The sequence below is a fragment of the Budorcas taxicolor genome, chromosome 3 (assembly GCF_023091745.1).
Source record: "Budorcas taxicolor isolate Tak-1 chromosome 3, Takin1.1, whole genome shotgun sequence".
NCBI classification, from domain to species: domain Eukaryota; kingdom Metazoa; phylum Chordata; class Mammalia; order Artiodactyla; family Bovidae; genus Budorcas; species Budorcas taxicolor.
In genome coordinates this window covers 39,318,691-39,327,662 of record NC_068912.1, presented here as the reverse complement: position 1 = coordinate 39,327,662, position 8,972 = coordinate 39,318,691, and positions in this window count along the sequence as shown.

Sequence of the window (8,972 nt, the reverse complement as noted above, 5' to 3'; positions counted from 1 at the left end):
GCTGGCTTTAATATTCTAGCTTAATATGTTCTTAAGCATTTAACTTGCATCAAATTTTCTGGACTTCCTTTAAAATACCATATCAAAGATGATGGCTTAGGTTAATCGTATTTATAATATCCAAAACATTTAATACAATTACTTAAAACTCTCTAAAAGATTCCAGCTACAGGACTGGGAAAAATCAATTTTCATTACAATCCAAAATAACGGTAATGATAAAGAATGTACAAACTATAGTACAATTGTACTCATTTCACATGCTAGCAAGTAAATGGTTAAAATCCTTCAAGCTAGGTTTTAACAGTACATGAAATCAGAACTTTCAGATGTACAAGCTGGATTTAGAAAAGGCAGATCAACCAGAGATCAAATTGCCAACATCTGCTGGAGCACAAGAAAAAGCAAAGGAATTCCAGAAAAACATCTACTTCTGCTTCATTGACTATGCTAAAAGCTTTCATGGTGTGGGTCCCAGCAACCTGTGGAAAATTCTTCAAGAGATAGGAATACAAGACTACCCTACCTGCCTCCTGAATAACCTGTATCAGGTAAAGAAGCAATAGTTATAAACTGGACATAGAACAACAGACTGGTTCCAAATTGGGAAAGAAGTACATCAAGGCTGTATATTTACCCTGCTTATTTAACTTCTATTCAGAGTACATCACATGAAATGCCAGCCTGAATGAATCACAAGCTGGAATCAAGGTTGCCAGGAAAAATATCAACAACTTCACATATGCAGATGATACCACTCTAATGACAGGAAAAGCAAAGAGAAACTAAAGAGCCTCTTGATAAAGGTGAAGGAGGAGAGTGTAAAAACCTGGATTAAAAGTCAACATTCAAATAACGATGATCATGGCATCTGGTCTCACCACTTCATAGCAAATAGATGGAGGGAAATGGAAGCAGTGGCAGAATTTATTTTCTTGGACTCCAAAATCACTGTGGAGATGATGACTGCAGCCATGAAATTAAAAGAAGCTTGCTCCTTGGAAGAAGACCTCTGACAAATCTAGACAACATATTAAGAAGCATAGACATCACTTTGCCAACAAAGGTTCGTATAGTCAAACTATGATCTTTCCAGTAGTCATGTATGGAAGTGACAGTTGGACCATAAAGAAGGCTGAGCACCAAAGAATTGATGCTTTTGAACTGTGGTGCTGGAGAAGACTCTTGAGAGTCACTTGGAGCAAGGAGATCAAACCAATCAATCTTCAAGGAAATCAACCCTAAATATTCATTGGAAGGGCTGATACTGAAGCTGAAGCTCCAATACTTTGGTCACCAGATGTGAAGAGCCAACTTGCTGGAAAAGACCCTGACGCTGGGTAAGATTGAGGGCAGTAGGAGAAGGGGATGACAGAGGATAAGATGATTGGATGACATATCTGAATCAATGGACATGAGTTTGAGCAAACTCCAGGTGATAGTGAAGGACAGGGAAACCTGATATGCTGCAGTCCATTGGGTCACGAAGATTTGGGCACAACTTAGTGACTGAAAAATATTCCAAGTAAAAACTTCTTAAACTATGAAATTCATATTTTCTCTTATTTGCTTTATAGAATCACTTGTAAATAAAGAGGAAATCCTATATTCAGTATCAGTTCAGTTGCTCAGTTGTGTCCGACTCTTTGTGACCCCATTAACCGCAGCACTCCTGGCCTCCCTGTCCATCACCAACTCCCAGAGTCCACCCAAACCAATGTCCATTGGGTCGGTGATGCCATTCAACCATCTCATCCTCTGTTGTCCCCTTCTCCTGCACTCAATCTTTCCCAGCATCAGGGTCTTTCCAACTGAGTCAGCTCTTTGCATCAGGTGGCCAAAGTATTGGAGTTTCAGCTTCAACATCAGTCCTACCAATGAATATCCAGGAATGATCTCCTTTAGGATGGACTGGTTGGATCTCCTTGCAGTCCAAGGGACTCTCAAGAGTCTTCTCCAACACCACAGTTCAAAAGCATCAACACTTTAGGTGCTCAACTTTCTTTATAGTCCAATTCTCACATCCATACATGACCACTGGAAAAACCATGGCCTTGACTAGACGGACCTTTGTTGGCAATGTAATGTCTCTGCTTTTTAATATGCTGTCTAGGTTGGCCATAACTTTTCTTAAAAGGAGTAAGCGTCTTTTAATTTCATGGCTTCAATCACCATCTGAAGTGATTTTGGAGTCCAGAAAAATAAAGTCAGCCACTGTTTCCACTGTTTTCCCATCTATTTCCCATGAAGTGATGGGACTGGGTGCCATGATTTTTGTTTTCTGAATGTTGAGCTTTAAGCCAACTTTTTCACTCTCCTCTTTCACTTTCATCAAGAGGCTCTTTAGTTCTTCCTGTATTATTTAACACTTTATAGATAAAGATACACTATTAAAATTGAAAAGTATTATTTTGCTGTGCAAAATCTTCAGCAATCATTTTCATGTGTGTATGAGTATATACACATATATTTACACATATATCATTTTTTTAGAGAAATGCCAGTGTGTTTGTGGGATTCTGCTCTTTTAAGCACTGTTGAGTGAGAAGCACAATACAGGACCCCACTGTTATAGCACAATACACCAAGGAAACTTTCTTTTTGTAAATTAAGATTTGTAGTTCAGACAGTCTAGTTGTGATACAAAACTAGAAATTGACATAAAACTAGAGTTATGAAAGTCACGTTGCAAGGGAAAACAAAATCAATAACAGCAAAATGATGTGCATAGGAATAGAATTACACAGGCATAGCAGATGGTGATTGCAGCCATGAAATTAAAAGACACTTACTCCTTGGAAGGAAAGTTATGACCAACCTAGATAGCATATTCAAAAGCAGAGACATTACTTTGCCAACAAAGGTCTGTCTAGTCAAGGCTAAGGTTTTTCCAGCTGTCATGTATGGATGTGAGAGTTGGACTGTGAAGAAAGTTGAGCACCGAAGAATTGATGCTTTTGTACTGTGGTGTTGGAGAGGACTCTTGAGATTCCCTTGGACTACAAGGAGATCCAACCAGTCCATCCTAAAGGAGATCAGTCCTGGGTGTTCTTTGGAAGGACTGATGCTAAAGCTGAAATTCCGATACTTTGGCCACCTCATGCGAAGGGTTGACTCACTGGAAAAGACCCTGATGCTCGGAGGGATTGGGGGCAGGAGGAGAAGGGGACGGCAGAGGATAAGATGGCTGGATGGCATCACCGACTCACTGGACATGAGTTTGAGTGAACTCCGGGAGATGGTGATGGACAGGGAGGCATGGTGTGCTGTGATTCATGGGGTCTCAAAGAGTTGGACACGACTGAGTGACTGAACTGAACTGATGACTCAAATAGGAATTAGAGAGTGGTGGTGAGGAGATGGATTGAAAGAGTTAACATTTTAATCATTATTTTTTCCAACTCTTTAAGACTGTTACTGTCTTTTCTTTTTCTGTTATTATTTGGGGGGGTATGGGGGAAGTTTCAGTTCAGTACTCATTATATATCATCTAATTATATTCATCTTCATTTTATATCCTTCTAATTTCTACTCTGTTTAGAAAAAAAAAGTTTAAGGACACATACAATATTTCTGTTGTTATTTCCATTCTAGTCAGATTAAATAGTCCCTTAGATATTTATTTCCCCTATGGTTAATAATCTTGACTATTTGAAAATAAAGAACCATTAAGTACTACCATATACCAGGAATTGACTCTAAACAAATTAGAAACACAGTCACAAATAAGATATTCTCTGCCTTCTGAGTTTGGATTCCACCAGAATAGAGCCTAACACAATGACTGGGATGTAGGTAGTTTATTTGAAAGATGATTTCAAAGATGGAGTAGAAAGTAGGCAAAGTGATACAGCTAATAAAGAAAAGCAAAAATAATGATATACAATGTTGAAATATTTGGGCTTCCAAGGTAGTTCAGTGATAAAAATATATGCCTGCCAATGCAGGAGACGTGGGTTCAGTCTTTGGATCAGGAAGATCCCTAGAGAAAGAAGAAACTGGTAACCCATTCCAGTATTCTTGCCTGGAAAATCCCATTGACAGAGGAGCCTGGTGGGCTACAGTCCATGGGGTCACAAAAGAATCAGACGTGACTTAGCAACTAAACAACAACAATTGAAACATTTGCTATAAATATTTGGGGCTAAATTTCTTCAGTTTCTTAAAGCAGTATATAGAATCATTTCCAATATTTTCTTCCAAAAGATATGAGGTTAGAAGATTCATCTCCCAGCTTCTTCTGCCCATTGACTGAGGTTTAACCCCAGCAGTGTTCTTTTACCCCATCACATCTGGGTTTTTCTAGGGTATTAGATGAATTGTTATCCTGTGGTTTTGGAGAAGATACTGAAGAAAAAATTGGAAAAGTCCACACTGTTTATTTTAATTTGGAAGAAACTGACATTACTGAACCAGCTGCAATTGCATCTAAAATCATAGTAAGCTGAAAGGATGTGATCAGACAGCAAAAGTACCTGTCACAGTCTATGCTTCCATCCAATTTCTGCCACATGGGCTTTAAGAGGTAAAATCTCTCAAAGACAAACTTAAATACCATCATTATTGGAACAAACTACAATCTCTGTTATTTAAATTTGTCTCGACATTCTAATTGATACTCAGCACCCCTTTTTAGGATTTTATTTAATTTTTTCAGTACATCAGCTATACTAAGCTGTAAGGTACAAGCTCTTAGTTACCTTGTCCATGCCAGCTCATTGTTATCATCAGACAAAGAATAACATAGAAACCTCATGAAATAACCAAATTTTTAATCCATTCATGATGATACCCACTATGTTGGACCAACATTAGTTCCATTCATTCAATTAACTCTTTCAGAAGAGTAATTCCTTTCTTAGTCTGCTGGTCCATAAGTGCCTGGTAGTACTTAATCAGTTTGTTAGGTAATAGTCTCAGTTTCACTAAAACTTACTGTGCCCTTACAGTCTCTCCAGAGAAATAAAAGCTTTCTTAAGAACTTTAGTCCAATGAGACCCATGATTTGGCAAATGAGAGGCACAAATAAGTTTCTCACCTAGAGAGAGTGATGATGCAAGGAGACAATCTTAGTTTGGCCCAGTTTTCCCCAAACTTGTGTATTCTCATATTAGAAACATATCATATCATATATCTGTTGTTTGTTCCGTGTATGAACTGTATGAGGACTGCAATCTAATCTCACAGAGTGTGCCATACCTAACCTAGAACTTGAGTCCTTGATAGACTATTTCACTATTTTGTTAGAATGAGTGCTTCTGAATGGTGATGGACAGGATCACTGGATCCTGTGGTTATGTTTAGTTTTGCATCTTCTTCATCATGAGATGTCTCCTTTGATTAGTAATTTTATGATATGTTATACCATGAAGGTAAGGCAAGAATTCTCTAAGCCAGTGACTTTAGCAGAAAAAATGTAGGCAGAGAATTGTATCAGAGCAAATGTCAGTTCCAATAAAGATGAATCACTGAATCCTCCAGGATTGAAGGAAACAGACATAATTAACTTTCCACTAAATCACAGGCCCTTCTTTTCACAATATGGTATCCTATGAAAGACCTGGCATCATTCATTGCTACCAACCAGATGAACACAACAGCAACAGTAATCAAATCAGTCTTGGTGTTAGAGAAGCCATTCTGTTGAACACTTATATGGCCTCTATCCTTGCTACCACGCTATTCCATTAGCAGCCTCTTGCAAAACATCAGTATAACTAAGAATAGAGGTTAACAGAAGGCAACTGAGAAACAAATCACATGTACCTGGTTGTTGAAGGCTTTTTCTGGAGTGGATGCTCTCTGGTGGGATTTGATAGTGAGACAAAAATATCTACAGGCTCATTTCCATGGGTCAATTCACTTGTTTATTACCCAGACTTTTTGTGTATGATCTTTCTACTTAGAGTTATGTGCCTTTCAGAAGCCTGATCCATCAGCCAAACGATTTATTATTGCCCTTGAATTTGTATTGATGTAACCTAGACAGTGTATTAAAAAGCAGAGACATTACTTTGCAACAAAGGTCCATCTAGTCAAGGCTATGGTTTTTTCAGTGGTCATGTATGGATGTGAGAGTTGGACTATAAAGAAAGCTGAGCACTGAAGAATTGATGCTTTGGAACTGTGGTGTTGGAGAAGACTCTTGACAGTCCATTGGACTGCAAGGAGATCCAACCAGTCCATCCTAAAGGAGATGAGTCCTGGGTGTTCATTGGAGGGACTGATGTTGAAGCTGAAACTCCAATACTTTGGCCACCTGGTGCGAAGAGCTGACTCATTTGAAAAGATCCTGATGCAGGGAAAGATTGAGGGCAGGAGGAGAAGGGGAAGACAGAGGATAAGATGTTTGGATGGCATCACCGACTCAATGGACATAGATTTGGGTGAACTCTGGGAGTTGGTGATGGACAGGGAGACCTGGCATGCTGTGGTTCATGGGGTCGCAAAAAGTCAGACACAGCTGAGTTACCGAACTGATTTTCTTATCTCAGGCTGCTTCTTCTTCCATACACAGTGGAAGTAGCACATGCACCACTTATATGTTTCCCTGTCCATCTGAATGATTTCCACTCCTCACTGTTCCTTAGGAACACTGAGTGTGTTGCAGAGAAGAACCAGTTTTGACTTTATGTTGGAACTGTTTCTTTGACTTGTTATTCATTAGTTTTGCTATTATAATTATACAGAATGCCTGCCTCAGAGAATCCAGTCCCTCTGCCTGACTGTTAAAATGCATTTGTTCAGAACCCTATCCACATATAGATGGCAGGAAGGAAGAAATTAACACATCTCTTGCCTGAGTCTTGCCATCCTAGGAGATGTTTGTAAGATTAATGATATTTTTACTTTGCTTCCTCACCTCCCCCCCAGCTCTAACCTATAAAAGTTCCTGGCATCCAGACCCAGAGAAGATGGTTATTTTGAGGTGCTAGCCTGCCATCTTCTCAGTCAGTCCACTTCCTGAATAAAGTCTCTTCCTTGTTTCAACCCCTTCTCTCGGATTCATTGGCTTGTCATGCAGCAAGCAGAAAGTGAGTTTGGACTCAGTAACAAGTGAGGCTCTAGTGTGACAATATTTCATTTTTAGCAAATTCCTACATTTCAGGCAAATATATATACCTCTAAATCAGGGCTGTTTTTTGTTTTCTCTCCCTGCCTACTTGACACATGAAAACTTCCACTGAGCAAAAAGCATTGAATTGAAACAGAAGCATTAACACAACCAAAGTCAGTGAAATGGTTGTCTCGGTCCACCTCTTTGTATAATTTACTCGTGAATCTAAAATTGATTAAGACCAATGCCAAATACACTCTTATTATTGGAGAGTTGTATGTTTTGTACCTTATGATATACTGATTCTGAAAATATCCACCTTGAGAAAATCAGTTAATTTTGCAGTTGGCCAGTGTCCTCTAGCCAGATTCTTTGTTTCTAATGGGTCCCAGAAGCATACCAGGAACTGCTATTTAAATAGTACTTCTTTGAAACAGAAGATATGTTCTATTTCCAAAACCATAGAAGTCAGATTTGTGAGTCTATCACAGCTTGCTGAAGACTTCACAAAGAACTTCTAGCTTCTGTGGATTCCTCCAGCAACACTGGATCTTCTAAGGTCATATACCCTGAGCCGGAGCAGCAGGGAACTTTACATCACAGTCTAGCAAAGCTGTAAAACTATTTTATTCTGGAGCTCCCTTAATCTTGCAGCCTTCTAAGTTACCCAATAAAGGAAGTGGAGGAGTATTTTCCATGATTAATCTTTGTAGACATTTTAATCTGACTCCAGTACCAGGGTGCTAACTTTCTTTTCACTGAGCCATAATTTTATTTAATTAATTTTTCCCTTTTAGACCTGTTTAGTGACCCTAATAAGTAGAGGAATTCCAATATTTAGCTGATGAGAAATAGAAAAGTTTTCTTTCTTCTGCTCTATGTAAAAGTCTAATTTATTATAGCAGTCCCAAGGAAATATTTCTTCCTTAGAGTTTAGCTGAAAGTGTATATTTTACATAGAAATATGCTAATGATGAATTGTCTCATATTCATCTGATTGCATTAAGAGATTTATAATTTTATGCTATAATTTCTGGCTCCTCCTCTCAGCTGACTCTATCCTTGAATTGTTACACTTTGTAAGAAATTTCTTTTCTCAAATTCACCGCTTTCCATAAATTAATATTCTTATTCACTATCAACAACCTTTAATCATTAACATATTAATGATTTTCATTAATATATTTGCCTTCTAATTATGCATGTGGACATTTATTTACTTATTATCTTTCTGGAATAAAAAAGTAATGAGAGCCAAAACACACATTCTTTTACTTCCTCAGTCTATTTAATGTTGTTCCTGCTCAAATCAATAAATGGTGAGTCACAATTACAGATTAGAATACTTTCATCAATGCTTTGTCTAAAAGTATTGTGATTTCATGTTTATTCTAAACTATATGCATTAAAATTATTTTTCTTTTATTATACATCTCTTTTACTTTATATTTTTCCACTTTTATTAAGGTGCTTTTTTAGGCCAGCTTAACTTTTATCCGCTGCCCCCATCACATTTATTTTGCTTTTCTGTGTTCAATGACATCTTAATTAATGGGCCTTGTTTAAAGAAATTCTCCCGATGAATGATGAGACTCATTTAAGTTACCTAGCATTTCTAGTACCAGTTTTTTCAAGAAATTACTTTCCTACCTTTTCTCTTCATATCAGGTTATTGCACAAACTTTTTAATGTAGATTTTGAAACTATACACTTTTCTCCCCCTATATTCTTAGTTCTATGCACTTGAATACAAAGATTTATTTTTACTTTATATCAAAGATTCTTCACATCATTATGTTTTCCCTCATGCAGTGAGGAAACATGATTTATTTTACAGTACATGCTTTTAAAGAATATGTTAATTTTTACTAATTTCCAATTACTATTTTTCTCAGTTGCTCTGCCTCCTACTTCA